General features: G+C 37.9%; 1 non-coding gene across 1 annotated transcript; it reads left to right on the top strand.

Moving 5' to 3' along the window:
* The first annotated feature begins 3,885 nt into the window (after positions 1–3,885).
* On the top strand, positions 3,886–3,993 carry LOC148561956 (small nucleolar RNA R71). Its single transcript, XR_015887129.1, has one exon. It is a non-coding gene; the product is annotated as a small nucleolar RNA R71 (small nucleolar RNA).
* Positions 3,994–21,180: the final 17,187 nt, after the last annotated feature.

The following is a 21,180-nucleotide window of genomic DNA, read 5'->3' as shown; positions in this document are numbered from 1 at the left end:
TTTTTGTATTCACTGCTTTTTCTTGCTTCAAGAATCATTTTTATAATTTTTCATATTATCAAATAACATGTCTCCTTGTCATCATTCTTTCAAGAGCCAACATATTTAACATTCTTAAACATCAATTTCAAAAGACATATGCACTGTTCAAGCATTCATTCAAAAAACAAAAAGTATTGTCACCACATCAAAATAATTAAACTAGTTTCAAGGATGAATTCGAAACCATGTACTTCTTGTTCTTTTGTAATTAAAACATTTTTCATTCAAGAGAGGTGATGGATTGATATTCATAACTTTAAGGCATAGACACTTAAATACTAATGATCATGTAATAAGACACAAACATAGATAAACATTTAACATAAAAAATGAAAAACAAAAAATTTAAGAGCAAGAAGTGAGTCTACCTTAGTGATGGTGGCGTTTCCTTCTTGAGGAACCAATGATGTCCTTGAGCTCTTCTATGTCTCTTCCTTGTCTTTGTTGCTCCTCCCTCATTGCTCTTTGATCTTCTCTAATTTCATGAAGGATGATGTAGTGCTCTTGATGTTCCACCCTTAGTTGTCCCATGTTGGAACTTAATTCTCCTGGGGAGGTGATGATTTGCTCCCAAAAATTCTGTGGAGGAAGGTGCATCCCTTGAGGCATCTCAGGGATTTCTTGGTGATGAGCTTCTTCATGCGTCCCTTGAGATCCATGAATAGGCTTTCTTGTTGGCTTCATCCTTTTCTTAGTGATGGGCTTGTCCTCATCAATGAGGATATCTCCCTCTATGTCAATCCCAGCCGAATTGCATAGATGGCAAATGAGGTGAGGAAAGGCTAACCTTGCCATAGTAGAGGACTTGTCAGCCACCTTGTAGAGTTCTTGAGGTATAATCTCATGAACCTCCACTTTCTCCCCAATCATGATACTGTGGATCATGATGGCCCGGTCTACAGTAACTTCAGACCGGTTGCTAGTGGGAATGATTGAGCGTTGAATGAACTCCAACCATCCTCTAGCTACAGGCTTAAGGTCCAGTCTTCTCAGTTGAACCGGTTTGCCTTTTGAGTTAATCTTCCATTGAGCTCCTTCCACACATATGTCTATGAGGACTTGGTCCAACCTTTGATCAAAGTTGACTCTTCTTGTGTAGGGGCGTGCGTTTTCTTCCATCATTGGCAAGTTGAACGCCAGCCTTACATTCTCCGGACTAAAATCTAAGTATTTCTCCCGAACCATGGTGAGCCAATACTTTGGATTCGGGTTCACACTTTGATCATGGTTCCTAGTGATCCATGCGTTTGCATAGAACTCTTGAACCATTAGGATTCCAACTTGTTGAATGGGGTTGGTTAGGGCTTCCCAGCCTCTTCTTTGGATCTCATGTCGGATCTCTGGATACTCATTTTTCTTGAGTTTGAAAGGGACCTCAGGGATCACCTTGTTTTTGGCCACAACATCATAGAAGTGGTCTTGATGGGCTTTGGAGATGAATCTTTCCATCTCCCATGACTCGGAGGTGGAAGCTTTTGTCTTCCCTTTCCCTTTTCTAGAGGTTTCTTCGGTCTTAGGTGCCATCAATGGTAATGGAAAAACAAAAAGCTTATGCTTTTACCACACCAAACTTAGAAAATTTCTCGCCCTCGAGAAAGAGAAGAAAGAAAAGAAGTAGAAGAAGAGAAATGGATGTGAGTGGTGAAGAGGTGATGGGGAAGAGAGATTCAGGTTATTGGTGAAGGGTTCTTGGGAAAGGGTGATATAGGATTATGAGGAGGGAAGGTGAGTGGAGGTATGTGGGGATCCTGTGGGGTCCATAGATCCTGAGGTGTCAGGGATTTACATCCCTGCACCAATTAGGCATGTAAAATGCCTTTGCATGCATTTCTGGCATTTAAACACCGAAGTGATGCTTGTTCTGGGCATTCAACGCCCATATGCAGCATATTTCTGGCGTTGAATGCCAGCTCCATGCTTGTTTCTGGCGTTCAGTGCCAGCTCCATGCTCTGTTCTGGCGTTGAACGCCAGCCAGATGCTCCTTACTGGCGTTTAAACGCCAGTAAGTCCTTCCTCCAGGGTGTGATTTTTCTTCTGCTATTTTTGATTCTGTTTTTAATTTTTGTATTTATTTTGTGACTCCACATGATCCTAAACCTAATAAAACATAAAAGAACAATAAAAATAAAAATAGAATTAAATAAATAAAAATTGGGTTGCCTCCCAACAAGCGCTTCTTTAATGTCAATAGCTTGACAGTGGGCTCTCACGGAGCCACACAGGTGATCAGGTCAATTTTATAGACTCCCAACACCAAACTTAAAGTTTGATTGTGGGGGCTTTGGTTGACTCTGTATTGAGGGAAGATTTTCATGCTTCCTCTCCATTGTTACAGAAGGATAGCCTTGGGCTTTAAACACAAGGTAGTCCCCATTCAATTGAAGGACTAATTCTCCTCTGTTAACATCTATCACAGCTCCTGCTGTGGCTAGGAAGGGTCTTCCAAGGATGATGCATTCATCCTCATCCTTCCCAGTATCTAGGATTATGAAATCAGCAGGGATGTAAAGGCCTACAACCTTTACTAGCACGTCCTCTACTTGTCCATAAGCCTGTTTTATTGAGTTGTCTGCCATCTCTAATGACATTCTGGCAGCTTGCACCTCAAAGATTCCCAGTTTCTTCATTACAGAGAGTGGCATGAGGTTTATCCCTGACCCAAGGTCACACAGAGCCTTCTCAAAGGTCATGGTGCCTATGGTACAAGGTATTAAGAACTTTCTAGGATCCTGTTTCTTCTGAGGCAATGTCAGTTGATCCAGATCACTCAGTTCATTGATAAGCAAGGGAGGTTCATCTTCCCAAGTCTCATTACCAAATAATTTGGCATTCAGCTTCATGATTGCACCAAGGTACTTGGCAACTTGCTCTTCAGTAACATCCTCATTCTCTTCAGAAGAAGAATACTCATCAGAGCTCATGAAGGGCATAAGGAGGTTTAATGGAATCTCTATGGTCTCTAGATGAGCCTCAGAGTCCTTTGGTTTCTCAAAGGGAAACTCCTTGTTGATCACTGGACGTCCCAGGAGGTCTTCCTCACTGGGATTCACGTCCTCTTCCTCCCTTGTAGGTTTGGCCATATTGGTTATATCAATGGCCTTGCACTATCTCTTTGGATTCTCTTCTGTATTGCTTGGGAGAGTACTAGGAGGTGTTTCAGTGATTTTCTTACTCAGCTGGCTCACTTGTGCCTCCAAATTTCTTATGGAGGACCTTGTTTCACTCATGAAACTTAGAGTGGCCTTGGACAGATAAGAGACTAAGTTTGCTAAATTAGAGGTATTTTGTTCAGAGTTCTCTGTCTGTTGCTGAGAAGATGATGGAAAAGGCTTGCTATTGCTGAGCCTGTTTCTTCCACCATTATTAAAGCCTTGTTGAGGCTTTTGTTGATCCTTCCATGAGAAATTTGGATGATTTTTCCATGATGAATTATAGGTATTTCCATAAGGTTCACCTATGTAATTTACCTCTGCTATTGCAGGGTTTTCAGGATCATAAGCTTCTTCTTCAGAAGATGCCTCTTTAGTACTGTTGGATGCATTTTGCCATCTATTCAGACTTTGGGAAATCATGTTGACTTGCTGAGTCAACACTTTATTCTGAGCCAATATGGCATTCGGAGCATCAATTTCAAGAACTCCCTTCTTCTGAGGTGTTCCATTATTCACTGAATTTCTCTCAGAAGTATACATGAATTGATTATTTGCAACCATGTCAATAAGTTCTTGAGCTTCTGCAGGCGTTTTCTTTAGGTGAATGGATCCATCTGCAGAATGGTCCAGTGACATCTTAGAAAACTCAGACAGACCATAATAGAATATATCCAGAATGGTCCATTCTGAAAGCATGTCAGGAGGACACCTTTTGGTCATCTGCTTGTATCTTTCCCAAGCTTCATAGAGGGATTCACCATCTTTTTGCTTGAAGGTCTGAACATCCACTCTAAGCTTGCTCAGCTTTTGAGGAGGAAATAACTTAGCCAAGAAGGTCGTGACCAGCTTATCCCAAGAGTTCAGGCTATCTTTAAGTTGTGAGTCCAACCATGTTCTAGCTCTGTCTCTTATAGCAAAAGGGAAAAGCATGACCCTGTAGACTTCAGGATCTACTCCATTAGTCTTAACAGTCTCACAGATCTGCAGGAATTCAGTTAAAAACTAATAAGGATCTTCTGATGGAAGTCCATGGAATTTACAGTTCTGTTGCATTAGAGCAACTAATTGAGGTTTCAGCTCAAAATTGTTTGCTCCAATGGTAGGGATTGAGATGCTTCTTCCATCAAACTTGGAAGTAGGTGTAGTATAATCACCAAGCATCCTCCTTGCATTATTATTATTTTCGGCTGCCATCTCCTCTTCCTTTTCAAAAATTCCTGTAAGGTTGTCTCTGGATTGTTGTATTTTAGCTTCTCTTAGTTTCCTTTTTAGAGTCCTTTCAGGTTCAGGATCTGCTTCAACAAGAATGTTCTTGTCCTTGCTCCTGCTCATATGACAAAGAAGGGAATAACAAAGAAAATATGGAATCCTCTATGTCACAGTATAGGGATTCCTCATGCAAGTATGAGAAGAGAAGAATATAAGAAGGATGAGAGAAAAAATTCGAACACAAAGAGGGAGATGGGGTTCGAATTTTGGGTGGAAGAGAAGTGTTAGTAGATGAATAAATAAATAGAAGGGGATGAGAGAGAGGGAATTTCGAAAATTAATTAAAATAAAAAATAAAATTGAAAGTTAAATTTTGAAAATTAAGTTTGAAATTAAATTAATTTAAAATTAAAACAATTAGTTAATTAAAAAGGAAATTTGAAAAGGAGGGAAGGGATTTTCGAAAATTAGAGAGAGAGATTTAGTTAGGTAGTTTTGAAAAAGATAAGAAACAAACAAAAAGTCAATTAGTTAGTTGAAAAAGATTTGAAATTCAATTTTGAAAAGATAAGAAGATAAGAAGTTAGAAGAGATATTTTAAAATCAAATTTTTGAAAAAGATAAGATTTAAAAAGATATGATAGAAATTTATTTTGAAAAATAGATATGATTAAAAAGATATGATTGAAAAGATATTAAGAAGATTTGAAAATTAAATTTGAAAAGATAAGAAGTTAGAAAAAGATTTTGAAATCAAAGTTTGAAAATATATGATTGAAAGAGATTTGTTTGAAAAAGATTTGAAATTTTAAAATCAAAATTAATGACTTGACTCACAAGTAATCACAAGATATGATTCTAGAACTTAAAGTTTGAATCTTTCTTAATAAGCAAGTAACAAACTTGAAATTTTTGAATCAAAACATTAATTGTTGATAATATTTTCGAAAATTATGAGATAAAATTAAGAAAAAGATTTTTGAAAAATATTTTTAAAATTTTTGAAAATAAATAAGAAAAATGAAAAAGATTTGATTTTTGAAAAAGATTTTGAAAAAGATAAGATTTTCAAATTGAAAATTTGATTTGACTCATAAGAAACAACTAGATTTTAAAAATTTTGAAAAAGTCAACTCAAATTTTCGAAAATTTATGAGAGAAAAAGGGAAAGATATATTTTTTCTTTTTTGAATTTTTAATGAGGAAATAGAAAAACATGAAAAATAGCACATAACATAAAAATTATGAATCAAAACACACAATGCATGCAAGAACACTATGAATGTCAAGAAGAACACCAAGAACACTTTGAAGATCATGATGAACATCAAGAACATGTGTTTGAAAAGTTTTTGATGCAAAGAAAACATGCAAGACACAAAACTTAGAAATCTTTAATGCTTAGACACTATGAATGCAAAGATGCACATGAAAAACAACAAAAGACACAAAATAAGAAAACATCAAGATCAAACAAGGAGACTTACCAAGAACAACTTGAAGATCATGAAGAACACTATGAATGCATGAATTTTCAAAAAATGCATAAATTTTTAGAAAAAAATGCAATTGACACTAGTGCACGAAATTGTGATCTCAGGCAACGGCGCCAGAAACTCTGTACGCACGTCTTAATAAATCGTTTTTCATTCACAACTTCGATACAACTAACCAGCAAGTGCACTGTGTCGTCCAAGTAATAAACCTTACGTGAGTAAGGGTCGATCCCACGGAGATTGTCGGCTTGAAGCAAGCTATGGTCACCTTGTAAATCTCAGTCAGGCGGATATAAAATAGTTATGGAGTTTTCGAACATAAATAATAAATAGATAGAAAATAAGGATAGAAACACTTATGTAATTCATTGGTTAGAATTTCAGATAAGCGTATAGAGATGCATTCGTTCCTCTGAACCTCTGCTTTCCTGCTGTCTTCATCCAATCAATCTTACTCCTTTCCATGGTTGGCTTTATGTAAGGACATCACCGTTGTCAATGGCTACTTTTTATCCTCTCCGGAAAATGGTCCGATGCACTGTCACTGCATGGCTAATCGTCTGGAGGCATCACCCTTGTCAATGGCTGCATCTCATCCTCTTGTGAAAATGGTCCAAATGCTCTGTCACAGCACGGCTAATCATCTGAGGTTCTCGATCATACTGGAATAGGATTCACCCTCCTTTTGCGTCTGTCACTACGCCCAGCACTCGCGAGTTTGAAGCTCGTCACAGTCATTCAATCTCAGAGTCCTACTCGGAATACCACAGACAAGGTTTAGACTTTCCGGACTCTCATGAATGCCACCATCAATCTAGCTTATACCACAAAGATTCTGATTAAGAGATCCAAGAGATACTCATTCAATCTAAGGTAGAACGGAAGTGGTTGTCAGGCACGCGTTCATAGGGAATGATGATGATTGTCACGTTCATCACATTCAGGTTGAAGTGCGAATGAATATCTTAGAAGCGGAATAAGTTGAATTGAATAGATAAACAGTAGTACTTTGCATTAATCTTTGAGGAACAGCAGAGCTCCACACCTTAATCTATGGAGTGCAGAAACTCTACCGTATGAAAGTACATAAGTGATAATGGTTCAGGCATGGCCGAATGGCCAGCCCCCATGAAAGCATAAAACTGATCAAAGATGATCCGAAGATCTCTAATACAATAGTAAAAGGTCCTATTTATAATAAACTAGCTACTATGGTTTACAGAAGTAAGTAATTGATGCATAAATCTACTTCTGGGGCCCACTTGGTGTGTGCTTGGGCTGAGCTTGAATGTTACACGTGCAGAGGCTCTTTCTGGAGTTGAACTCCAGGTTGTAACGTGTTTCTGGCGTTCAACTCTGGTTTGTGACGTGTTTCTGGCGTTTAACTCCAGACAGCAGCGTAGAACTGGCGTTCAACGCCCTTTTACATCGTCTAAACTCGGCCAAAGTATGGACTATTATATATTGCTGGAAAGCCCTGGATTCCTACTTTCCAACGCAATTGGAAGCGCGTCATTTTGAGTTCTGTAGCTCCAGAAAATCAACTTTGAGTGCAGGGAGGTCAGAATCCAACAGCATTAGCAGTCCTTCTTCAACCTCTGATTCTGATTTTTGCTCAAGTCTCTCAATTTCAGCCAGAAAATACCTGAAATCACAGAAAAATACACAAACTCATAGTAAAGTCAAGAAATATGAATTTAACATAAAAACTAATAAAAATATCCCTAAAAGTAACTAGATTCTACTAAAAACATACTAAAAACAGTGCCAAAAAGCGTATAAATTATCCGCTCATCACAACACCAAACTTAAATTGTTGTTTGTCCCCAAGCAACTGAAAATCAAATAGGATAAAAAGAAGAGAATATACTATAAATTCCAAACTATCAATAAAACATAGCTCCAATCAGATGAGCGGGACTTGTAGCTTTCTGCCTCTTGAATAGTTTTGGCATCTCACTTTATCCATTGAGGTTCAGAATGATTGGCATCTATAGGAACTCAGAGTTCAGATAGTGTTATTGATTCTCCTAGTTCAGTATGATGATTCTTGAACACAGCTATTTTATGAGTCTTGGCCGTGGCCCTAAGCACTTTATTTTCCAGTATTACCACCGGATACATAAATGCCACAGACACATAATTGGGTAAACCTTTTCAGATTGTGACTCAGCTTTGCTAAAGTTCCCAATTAGAGGTGTCCAGGGTTCTTAAGCACACTCTATTTTTGCTTTGGACCTTGACTTTAACCGCTCAGTCTCAAGTTTTCACTTGACACCTTCACGCCACAAGCACATGGTTAGGGACAACTTGGTTTAGCCGCTTAGGCCAGGATTTTATTTCTTTAGGCCCTCCTATCCACTGATGCTCAAAGCCTTGGGATCCTTTTTATTTACCCTTGCCTTTTGGTTTTAAGGGTTATTGGCTTTTTGCTCTTGCCTCTTGGTTTTAAGAGCTTTTGACTTTTTCTGTTTGCTTTTTCTCTCCTTTTTTTTTTTTTATTTTTTCGCTATTTTTTTCCGCAAGCTTTGTTCTTTGCTGCTTTTTCTTGCTTCAAGAATCATTTTTATGATTTTTCAGATTATCAAATAACATGTCTCCTTATCATCATTCTTTCAAGAGCCAACATATTTAACATTCTTAAACAACAACTTCAAAAAACATATGCACTGTTCAAGCATTCATTCAGAAAACAAGAAGCATTGTCACCACATCAATATAATTAAACTAAGTTCAAGGATAAATTCAAAACTCATGTACTTCTTGTTCTTTTGAATTAAAACAGTTTTCATTTAAGAGAGGTGATGGATTCATAGGACATTCATAACTTTAAGACAAAGTTACTAAATACTAATGATCATGTAATGAAGACACAAATATGGATAAGCACTTAACATAGAGAAAACGAAAAATAGAGAATGTAAGAACAAGGAATGAGTCCACCTTAGTGATGGTGGCGTTTCCTTCTTGAGGGACCAATGATGTCCTTGAGCTCTTCTATGTCTCTTCCTTGTCTTTGTTGCTCCTCCCTCATTGCTTTTTGATCTTCTCTTATTTCATGAAGGATGATGGAGTGCTCTTAATGTTCCACCCTTAATTGTCCTATGTTGGAACTTAATTCTCCTAGGGAGGTGTTGATTTTCTCCCAATAGTTTTGTGGAGGAAAATGCATTTGAGGCATCTCCGGGATCTTATGGTGATGAGCTTCATGCGTCTCTTGAGATCCATGAATGGGCTCTCTTGCTTGCTCCATCCTTTTCTTAGTGATGGGCTTCTCTTCCTCAATGGGAATGTCTCCTTCTATGAAAGCTCTAGCTGAGTAACATAGATGGCAAATAAGATGAGGAAAAGCTAGCCTTGCCCCAGGAGAGGGCTTTTCGGCTATTTTGTAGAATTCAAGGGAGATGACTTCATGAACTTCTACTTCCTCTCCAATCATGATGCTATGAATCATAATGGCCCGATCCACAGTAACTTCAGATCGGTTGCTAGTGGGGATGATGGAGCGTTGGATGAACTCCAACCATCCTCTAGCCACAGGCTTGAGGTCCAGTCTTCTCAATTGAACCGGCTTGCCTTTGGAGTCAATCTTCCATTGAGCTCCTTCCACACATATGTCCATGAGGACTTGGTCCAACCTTTGATTAAAGTTGACCCTTCTAGTGTAGGGGCGTACATCTCCTTGCATCATAGGCAAGTTAAACGCCAACCTCACATTTTCCGGACTAAAATCTAAGTATTTCCCCCGAACCATTGTAATATAATTCTTTGGGTTTGGGTTCTTACTTTGATCATGGTTCCTAGTGATCCATGCATTGGCATAGAACTCTTGAACCATTAGGATGCCGACTTGTTGGATGGGGTTTGTTAGAACTTCCCAACCTCTTCTTTGGATTTCATGTCGGATCTCCGGATACTCATTCTTCTTGAGCTTGAAAGGGACCTCAGGGATCACCTTCTTCTTGACCACAACATCATAGAAGTGGTCTTGATGAGCTTTGGAGATGAATCTGGAAGCTTTTGTCTTCCCTTTCCCTTTTCTAGAGGATTCTCCGGTCTTGGGTGCCATCAATGGTAATGGAAAAACAAAAAGCTTATGCTTTTACCACACCAAACTTAGAATATTGCTCGCCCTCGAGCAAGAGAAGAAAGAATAGATGAAGAAGAAGAAGAAGATATGGAGGAGAGGGGGGAGGGGTGTATTCGGCCAAGAAGGGTGGGTTTTGGGTGCGAAATTGATTTTGAATTTTGAAGGTAGGTGGGGTTTATGAGGTAGGTTTATGGGGAAGAGTGGATGGATGTGAGTGGTGAAGTGGTTATAGGGAAGAGAGATTGAGGTGATTGGTGAAGAGTTTTGGGGAAGAGTGTTTATGAGATTGTGTGAAAGAGGGGTGAGAAGAAGTGAGTGGAGGTAGGTGGGGATCCTGTGGTGTCCACAGATCCTGAGGTGATCCTGTGGGGTCCACAGATCCTGAGGTGTTCAAGGATTTACAACCTTGCACAAAATTAGACATGCAAAATGCCCTTGCACACAACTCTGGGCGTTCAGCGCCAGATTGGTGCTTGTTCTGGGCGTTGAACGCCCATTTGTTGCCCATTTCTGGCGTTGAACGCCAGAACCATGCTTGTTCTGGGCGTTCAACGCCAGCTCTTTCTCGAGGGTGCAATTCTGGCATTCAAACGCCCAGATGCTGCCTATTTTGGGCGTTCAGCGCCAGAACCATACTCTGTTCTGGCATTGAACGCCAGCCAGATGCTTCTTACTGGCGTTTAAACGCCAGTAAGGTCTTCCTCCAGGGTGTGATTTTTCTTCTGCTGTTTTTGATTCTGTTTTCAATTTTTATATTTATTTTGTGACTCCACATGATCATGAACCTAATAAAACATGAAAGAACAAGAAAAATAAAATTAGATAAATAAAAATTGGGTTACCTCCCAACAAGCGCTTCTTTAATATCAATAGCTTGACAGTGGGCTCTCATGGAGCCTCACAGATGTTCAGAGCGTTGTTGAGACTTCCCAACACCAAACTTAGAGTTTGGATATAGGAGTTCAACACCAAACTTAGAGTTTGGTTGTGGCCTCCCAACACCAAACTTAGAGTTTCACTGTGGAAGCTCTGGTTGACTCTGTTTTGAGAGAAGCTTACTGTGCCTCGTTTCCATATTTACAGAAGGGTAACCTTGAGTTGTAAATACAAGGGAGTCCTCATTCAATTGAAGGACTAATTCACCTCTGTCAACATCAATCACAGCTCTTGCTGTGGCTAGGAAAGGTCTTCCAAGGATGATGAATTCATCCTCATCCTTCCCAGTATCAAGGATTATGAAATCAGCTGGGATGTAAAGGCCTTCAACCTTTACTAACACGTCCTCTACTTGTCCATAAGCTTGTTTTCTTGAATTGTCTGCCATCTCTAATGAGATTTTAGCAGCTTGCACCCCAAAGATTCCCAGTTTCTCTATTACAGAGAGGGGCATGAGGTTTATCCCTGAACCAAGGTCACACATAAATTCATTCTTAAAAATTCTGAAGAAAAATATATTTTTGAAAACATTTATTTTAAAATTTTTTTTTGAAAACAGATAAGAAATTTTTTGAAAGATTTTTGAAAAATTTTTGAAAATAAAACAAAAAGAAAATTACCTAATCTGAGCAACAAGATGAACCGTCAGTTGTCCAAACTCGAACAATCCCCGGCAACGGCGCCAGAAACTCTGTACGCACGTCTTAATAAATCGTTTTTCATTCACAACTTCGATACAACTAACCAGCAAGTGCACTGGGTCGTCCAAGTAATAAACCTTACGTGAGTAAGGGTCGATCCCACGGAGATTGTCGGCTTGAAGCAAGCTATGGTCACCTTGTAAATCTCAGTCAGGCGGATATAAAATAGTTATGGAGTTTTCGAACATAAATAATAAATAGATAGAAAATAAGGATAGAAACACTTATGTAATTCATTGGTTAGAATTTCAGATAAGCGTATAGAGATGCATTCGTTCCTCTGAACCTCTGCTTTCCTGCTGTCTTCATCCAATCAATCTTACTCCTTTCCATGGCTGGCTTTATGTAAGGACATCACCGTTGTCAATGGCTACTTTTTATCCTCTCTGGAAAATGGTCCGATGCGCTATCACTACATGGCTAATCGTCTGGAGGCATCACCCTTGTCAATGGCTGCATCCCATCCTCTTGTGAAAATGGTCCAAATGCTCTGTCACAGCACGGCTAATCATCTGAGGTTCTCGATCATACTGGAATAGGATTCACCCTCCTTTTGCGTCTGTCACTACGCCCAACAATCGCGAGTTTGAAGCTCGTCACAGTCATTCAATCCCAGAGTCCTACTCGGAATACCACAGACAAGGTTTAGACTTTTCGGACTCTCATGAATGCCGCCATCAATCTAGCTTATACCACGAAGATTCTGATTAAGAGATCCAAGAGATACTCATTCAATCTAAGGTAGAACAGAAGTGGTTGTCAGGCACGCATTCATAGGGAATGATGATGATTGTCACGTTCATCACATTCAGGTTGAAGTGCGAATGAATATCTTAGAAGCGGAATAAGTTGAATTGAATAGAAAAATAGTAGTACTTTGCATTAATCTTTGAGGAACAGCAGAGCTCCACACCTTAATCTATGGAGTGCAGAAACTCTACCGTATGAAAGTACATAAGTGATAATGGTTCAGGCATGGCCGAATGGCCAGCCCCCATGAAAGCATAAAACTGATCAAAGATGGTCCGAAGATCTCTAATACAATAGTAAAAGGTCCTATTTATAATAAACTAGCTACTAGAGTTTACAGAAGTAAGTAATTGATGCATAAATCCACTTTCGGGGCCCACTTGGTGTGTGCTTGGGCTGAGCTTGAATGTTACACGTGCAAAGGCTCTTTCTGGAGTTGAACGCCAGGTTGTAATGTGTTTCTGGTGTTCAACTCTGGTTTGTGACGTGTTTCTGGCGTTTAACTCCAGACAGCAGCGTAGAACTGGCATTCAACGCCCTTTTACATCGTCTAAACTCGGCCAAAGTATAGACTATTACATATTGCTAGAAAGCCCTGGATGTCTACTTTCCAACGCAATTGGTAGCGCGCCATTTTGAGTTCTGTAGCTCCAGAAAATCCACTTTGAGTGCAGGGAGGTCAGAATCCAACAACATTAGCAGTCCTTCTTCAACCTCTGAATCTGATTTTTGCTCAAGTCCCTCAATTTCAGCCAGAAAATACCTGAAATTATAGAAAAACACACAAACTCATAGTAAAGTCCAGAAATGTGAATTTAACATAAAAACTAATAAAAATATCCTTAAAAGTAACTAGATTCTACTAAAAACATACTAAAAACAGTGCCAAAAAGCGTATAAATTATCCGCTCATCAGACACCAAACTTAAAAATTGACTCAAGACTCAAACAAGAAACACAAAACATTTTTTTTATGATTTTATATTTTTTTTTTTTGTATTTTATTTTACTTTTTTGAAAACATATGGGAAAAAGGAAGTAATGAATTCAAAGTCCTCAATTAAAATCCCATGAATCATACCAGGTTAGTCTAAAGCTTGATGGCCAGACAAGCTTCAGCATATTATTTTGAAACTCTAGAATACATTCTTAAAAATTTAGAATAATTTTCGAAAACAAAAGGAAAAAAATTTTTTTTTGAAAGATTTTTGAAAACAATTTTTTTTTTGAAAATAAAACGAAAAAGAAAATTACCTAATCTGAGCAACAAGATGAACCGTCAGTTGTCCAAACTCGAACAATCCCTGGCAACGGCGCCAAAAACTTGGTGTGCGAAATCGTGATCATTGCTTCCTTGGTAACGGCGCTAAAAACTCAATACGCACGTTCATGATCTTAATTCTATTTCACAACTTCGTACAACTAACCAGCAAGTACACTGGGTCGTCCAAGTAATACCTTACGTGAGTAAGGGTCGAATCCCACGGAGATTGTTGGTATGAAGCAAGCTATGGTCATCTTGTAAATCTCAGTCAGGCAGATATTAAATGGTTATGGAGTTTTCGAATAATAATAATAATTAAACAGAAAATAAAGATAGAGATACTTATGTAATTCATTGGTGAGAATTTCAGATAATCGTATAGAGATGCTTTCGTTCCTCTGAACCTCTACTTTCCTGCTGTCTTCATCCAATCAATCCTACTCCTTTTCATGGCAAGCTTTGTGTAGGGCATCACCGTTGTCAATGGCTACTTCCCATCCTCTCTGTGAAAATGGTCCAATGCACTGTCACTGCATGGCTAATCATCTGGAGGTTCTCGATCATACTGGAATAGGATTCACCCTCCTTTTGCGTCTGTCACTATGCCCAGTACTCGCGAGTTTGAAGTTCGTCACAGGCATCCCTTCCCGGATCTTACTCGGAATACCACAGACAAGGTTTAGACTTTCCGGATCTCAGGAATGGCCATCCATGGGTTCTAACTTATACCATGAAGATTCTAATATCTCGGACTCGGTCCTCTGTATTAGATATCTAAGAGATACTCATTCTAGCTTATTTGCATGTAGAACGGAAGTGTTTGTCAGGCACGCGTTCATAGGTGAGAATGATGATGAGCGTCACATAATCATCACATTCATCATGTTCTTGGGTGCGAATGGATATCTTAGAATAGGAAGAAGCTTGAATTGAATAGAAAAATAGTAGTACTTTGTATTAATTCCTGAGGAACAGCAGAGCTCCACACCTTAATCTATGGAGTGTAGAAACTCTACCGTTGAAAATACATAAGTGATAATGGTCCAGGCATGGCCGAATGGCCAGCCCCCATGAAACTCTAAGATAGCATAAAACTAATCAAAGATGATCCGAAGATTTTAAATACAATAGTAAAAAGTCCTATTTATACTAGACTAGCTACTAGGGTTTACAGAAGTAAGTAATTGATGCAGAAATCCACTTCCGGGGCCCACTTGGTGTGTGCTTGGGCTGAGCCTGAAGCTTTCACGTGGAGAGGTAAATTTTGGAGTTGAACGCCAGTTTGTAACGTGTTTCTGGCATTGAACTCCATTTTGCAACTTGTTTCTGGCGCTGAACGCCAGACTACAACATAAAACTGGCGTTTAATGCCAGTTTGCGTCATCTAAACTCAGGCAAAGTATAAACTATTATATATTTCTGGAAAGCCCTGGATGTCTACTTTCCAACGCAATTTGAAGTGCGCTATTTGGAGTTTTGTAGCTCCAGAAAATCCACTTTGAGTGCAGGGAGGTCAGAATCCAACAGCATCTGCAGTCCTTCTTCAACCTCTGAATCTGATTTTTGCTCAGGTCCCTCAATTTCAGCCAGAAAATAATTGAAATCACAGAAAAACATACAAACTCATAGTAAAGTCCAGAAATGTGATTTTTAATTAAAAACTAATGAAAATATACTAAAAACTAACCAAATCATACTAAAAACTATGTAAAAACAATGCCAAAAAGCGTATAAATTATCCGCTCATCAATTGTCTATATATATTCCGGGGTCCTATACTTTGTTTGTCAACCCCCTTTCTTCTTGAAATTCATGCTTCCAATTGGGTGACTTGGTTGGCAAACTTCTTGAATTCTCCTTAGAACTCCTAATCCTCATCCTAATTCCATAGAATTGAGCTTCATTCCACTTTTGGATTTCAAAGTTTGAACTTTCATCCCCTATGCACCTTGATTCAAATTGCCCACCAACATCCAACTTTTTCTTACTCTCTAACCCATAAAGAGTTCTAAGTTAACCATCCATTTCTAACAATGCCTATTGATATGGGCCAAGGAAATTGAAAGATGAGATGATTACCCATTCAACTTGTAATTTGGATGGTGACTTAGCAAGGAAGATATTCAATGGTTTTGACATTGTAGGCTCCACTTCCTTTGGCTCCTTCTTGATGACTTCCATCTTTTGACAACTCTCTTCAATTTTCCCTTGTTTGCTAACTTCTGCCAACTCTTTCTCATTAATCAAAATATGTATTGGAGGTTGTGCATATTCTTCCTCAACATCAGTTTCACATTTAATGGGAGAGGCTTCAACAAGATCACCATTGTCACATGGTTAAGAGTTGTCTTCAATGATGGAGCTTTCTTCTTGTTCAACATCCCTTAGATCTTTTTCAACTTCTTCTTCTTCAACCATCTCCATCCCTTCCACTTATTGCAAAACACACTCCATTTCCTTGTTCTCAAGTTGAGACTCTAAAATCTCCCTCATACTCCTCTCTTCGGTTGCTTCTCCACAATCATCAGTGGACATGTTTTGCTTGTGGCATGAATCCTATGAGTCTAACTTTTGACGGATGGTTGCTTGAAGCCGATCCATTGCTTTCTTGAGACGATCCTTTGGTTCTTTTCCATTTTGCTAACATAAGTAGGATCATATTACTCTTGGATTGATGGACATAGATATTTTTCCATAGAGGGTTGTGATGGAAAGGAGAATTCATCATGTGGTTGGAAAGGAGGTTCATCAAAGCTTGGACGTTAGAAGATGTTTTGGTTGTTGGTAGAAGGTGGGAGTATACGGGACATAAGTTCTTGGAGGGTAGAGGTGAAACTGGAGAATGCGGTTTGAAGCTCTTCTTGCTTTAGGGGAATGATACCAAGCGTATCATCCATAGGGGCTTGGTTGGAGGAAAAAGAAGGGTTGCGAGGGTAGTGATGTTGAAGTGGTGGTGGTTCCATGGGTGCTTGTTCATAATAATTATAAGTGTGTGCATATGGAGGATATGGATTATGATTGTGTGGGGGTGATTGATGGAAATAAGATATGGATTGAGAATATGGTGGTTGGAATGATGGTGTTTGAGGACTATGTTGAGAGTATGGTGTATCGAATGATAGTGGTTGAGTGGCATAACCATGATAAGAACTATCATATCAATTGGAATGATATGCATTATAGGAGGGGTTGCAATCATAGTAGCTCGATTGAGGAGGTTGCCACGGTAATTGCTCATATGTATATGGCTCCCTTCTCAAGAATTCATCTCTTCCATAATGTGAGCCATCATTAAAGTTTTTATTACCTACAACATAGTCACAACTATATCCAAAATCACAAGGATGAGAATTCATATGGAAAAGAGGAAATCAAAACAAAAATATCAAAGACGCAAAGAAAGAGTCAACTCCTAATTACAAGAAAGACCTAGAAATAACCAAAAAGTAAGAAATTCACAATATTAACATATTCACAATATCAAAAAACATAACATCATTGCAATTCCCCGACAACGGCGCCAAAACTTGATCGAGGAAAATTATCGGTATAGAATTTCTCAATGAATTCTCGTTGCAAGTATAGTTCTAAACCAACAATAATCCTCAATGAATATTTAATTTGTTTGTCACAAGTACAAACCCCAATAAAAAAAACCGAAGTATTCAAACCTTGGGTCATCTCTCAAGGAATTACAGGAAAGTGTACATGTTATTGGCTATGGGTTATATATTTTGGGGTTTTGAATAAGGGACAAGAAATGTAAATTGTAAGAAAGTAAATGGAACTCAAATGTAAAAAGGTCTTGGCAAGGGTTAATGGTTAAGGATCTCTATTATTGTCACTAACCACAATGTGATAATTATAAGGATCAATCTCATTAAGTCATCCTCTAACAAGTGAAGAAAAGTCAAATGAGCTTTATCAATCATAGTCCATAAGTCCTAGCCATTCACTAATTAATTTAGTGAGACTAGTGTTAATGGCAACAAATTATCAATCGCTTGGACATTAGTAACTCTAGGTCACCTAAATTACCATCCCAAGCCAAGAACACAAAAATCTACTCTAAAATCCAACCAAGTATTTTATTAAATACTTGGAAGGCATCAAAGGAAAGCATATTAAAATAGCAAGAAATATAAAATCTATGACTACCAAATGCAAAATAACAATAATAACAACTCAAACAAGCATCAAAGAAACATAAAACATCACATTGCATTAATAGAAATCAAGATTAACAAGAGTTCATAAACATGAAATTAACAAAATAAAGGAAACAACAAGTAAAACTAAGAGAACAAAGATGTAATAACAAGAAATAGTAAAGAAAACTACATCAAAACAATAATTGAAACCTAAATCTATAGAGAGAAGTAATATAAAATCCTAATTTCTAGAGAGAAGAGAGAGATTCTCTCTCTAGTAAGCTAACCTAAAACATGACTAGAACTAAACTATGACTACTTGGTTCATTCTCCCTTCAATCGCTGGTTCACTAGCATCAGAAATGGGTTGGATTGAGCCCAAAATGCTTCAGAAATCACTGGTCACGTGTTGCCTTTAAGTGAGTCACGCTGATCCTGCAACGTACACGCATGGGCAACGCGTACGCGTCACCTAATCCCAAGAAAACTATGACAAATTATATATCATTTTGAAGCCTCAAATGTTAGCTTTTCAATGCAACTGAAACCGCCTCATTTGGATTTCTGTAGCTCAAGTTATGATCGATTTAGTACGAAGAGGTCATGATTGACAACTTAGCAATTCCTTCATTTCTTCATGAGTTCTCCCACTTTGCATGCTTTTCTTCCATTTCTTTGAAGTCATTCTTGCCTTCAAAACCTTAAATCGCTCAAACAAGTGTGAATAAGTGTGAGATAAGTTAATAAAATCCCCTAAATTCAATACAAGATAAACTACAAAATTGGAGTTTATCATATGTTTAAAAAAAAATTAACATAACTATAATAAAATTCAATATAATTCAACTAAATGTATCAAATCAAATACATTTCAAACACAAATTTAACATACAAATTAAAATAAAATAAATTAGGATTACTTTCATTACTTAAATATAGAAGGTTGTTGTTTTTTGGGGCTAGGATAGAGACTAAGGTAGCGTTTGTTTGCAGAGACTGAAACTGAGACTGAGGGACAAGAACTCAATATTATGTTTGTTGAGGTAGAGACTGGTACTTAAATTTGTGTCTATGTCTAAAAAATTTCAGTATTTCAGTACCTCCAAAAAGTAGAGACACTGGAGATTGAGATTTTTAAAGACAGAGACAAAAACTTTAATAATATTTTTGTACCTAAAATACCCCTATTGTAATTAACTAATGTCAACTTTACCCTTTCTTCAAATCAGATTAGGGCTTCAGTGTGAGCAGCCCCTCACTCCATCTTCTCATTTGTGCTTTGAATTGCTTCCAACCTCTACGTCGCCAGTGTCAGCACATCCCCCTCGTCGCCGCCGTCGTAACCACCACAAGGTAAGTGAGTTGCCGTTGAAGTTTGTCTTCCTAGGCCGCGGGTTCTCATGTCTTCATTTGCTCCTTCACAAGATAACGTTCGAGGAACCCACTTGAGAGAGTCGCCCCTGTTGCTGTCGAGTTGATCAAAGTTCGTTGTTGTCGTTACAGCTTGTGTAACCTAGGTTAGTTGTGGTCAAATTTCCTTACTGATTTTGGTCGATTTTTTATGTCGCGACTTATGCTCTGTGGATTTAGTTCTTTGTTCAACTAGATGCATAGAAAGATTCTTTCTTTTTCTCTCTTCAATTCGATTTGGTTCGTTGTTCTGATGTATAGATGCGTAGATAGCTTCTGTGGATTTGGTTCTATGTCCTCATGTCTTGTTTCATTAATTTCGTTTCTGTTGTGCTTCTTATGAATTGGTTTTGGTCATGCTTGGTTTTTTTGGAATTCATTTTTATGCATTTGTTGATTCTGAAATTTGGGATGCTCTTTTTTCCTAATTTACGTCTGTTTGATGTGAAAATGTGTAAATTGTTTTGTAAAATGTATGATTGTTGTGGCTATAACCAGCGCACTCACAGTGATTTCTGAAATCGTGTTGATGAGAAATTTGTTAGCTTAGTTGTAGTTTAAAGAGTTGTGACACTCCATTAACATACTTTGATATTCAAATATAGCTAATAAAATTTTATATAACTGCACCAAACTTTTAAGTTTTTCTATATTACGAAACTTCATATATGCAGTTTTGTTAAGTACAGGATCAATTTAGTTTATTAATTATTATATCATACTCTTTATATATATATATAGTATTATGACATAAATTTATGGTCACGTGTGACAAAAATTTGAATCCCTGTATGGATAATGCTTCTATTAGACACTCCAATCTTAATAATTTATAGGTGAGTGGTGCCTTTACTTTAGTTTGCCTCTTTTAATATTCAGCCAACCTTGTAGCAGGAACTTGCATCTGATATGGTAATTATGGATGCTTAATTGATTAATTAATTTTAAGTTTCCAATTACATCAACTAGGTTTCTTAATTAAGGTTCCAAAGAAGAGCATCAGATTCTTAAATTTGAGAAACTTCAAAATATATGATTAGACCTAAATATTGTTAACTGTCTTTTGGTTCCAGTTTTTTTATCTTATTTTTTGTTCTAAGAAGATTTAGCAGATTTTGCATCAAGTAGTGTTAGATTTCTTTGAATGTTTTTGCATTTTTTATTGTGATGACTTTTCTAGGAAGAAATGGAGCGGTCGAAAATTATTAAGCGATGCGTGTGCTTTTATGAAGAGATGAGATCCAAGCATGAAGATTTGATATTGTTCTTTGTGCTTACGCTATTTGTTTACTTTAGGGATAGAACTAGTGGCCAACTGTCCTTAGGCGGAAGAATGAATAGTAGAATTAGACGTGAGACTTTAGAACGTATTGTTGGTGAGGGTGATAGGAATTATATTTGGGAGTTGAGAATGAACACAAATTCCTTTGCTAATTTGTGTGAGTTGTTCCAAGTTCAAGGAGGACTTAAAGAGGATGGTCATGTAAGCCTGCCGGAGCAGGTTGCAACTTTCTTAATTATCCTAACGCATCACAAAAAAATTGTAGTCTGCAGGTTAGATTTTGTAGGTTCGGCGAGACAGTTAGTAAGTATTTTAATAAAGTTTTAAAGGCTGTAATACAGATTCAAAGCATTTTGTTTACCAAGGCTACACCAGTTGAAGAGGATTGTCCTGACCCCACATGGAGAAGGTTTAAGGTAGAGCTTATTCGATGTTGTATATGATTCATAATTGCCTGAAGGATTCTATATCTGAGTATCATAATTTTCTATGGATGATAGGGTTGCTTGGGAGCATTAGATGGCACTTATATAGAGGTGACAGTCCCCGAGTTTGAGAAGGCAAGATACTGAACACGAAAGGGTAAAATCTGCACTAACATCTTAGGAGTGTGTAACCGGGAGATGGCTTTCATCTATGTACTCAGTGGATGGGAGGGATCGGCATCTGATTCACGGGTACTTCAAGATGCAATAA

The sequence above is a fragment of the Arachis ipaensis genome, chromosome B6 (genome assembly GCF_059453495.1).
Source record: "Arachis ipaensis isolate K30076 ecotype BB chromosome B6, ASM5945349v1, whole genome shotgun sequence".
Taxonomy (NCBI): domain Eukaryota; kingdom Viridiplantae; phylum Streptophyta; class Magnoliopsida; order Fabales; family Fabaceae; genus Arachis; species Arachis ipaensis.
This window is presented reverse-complemented; position numbering and strand designations above follow the sequence as displayed.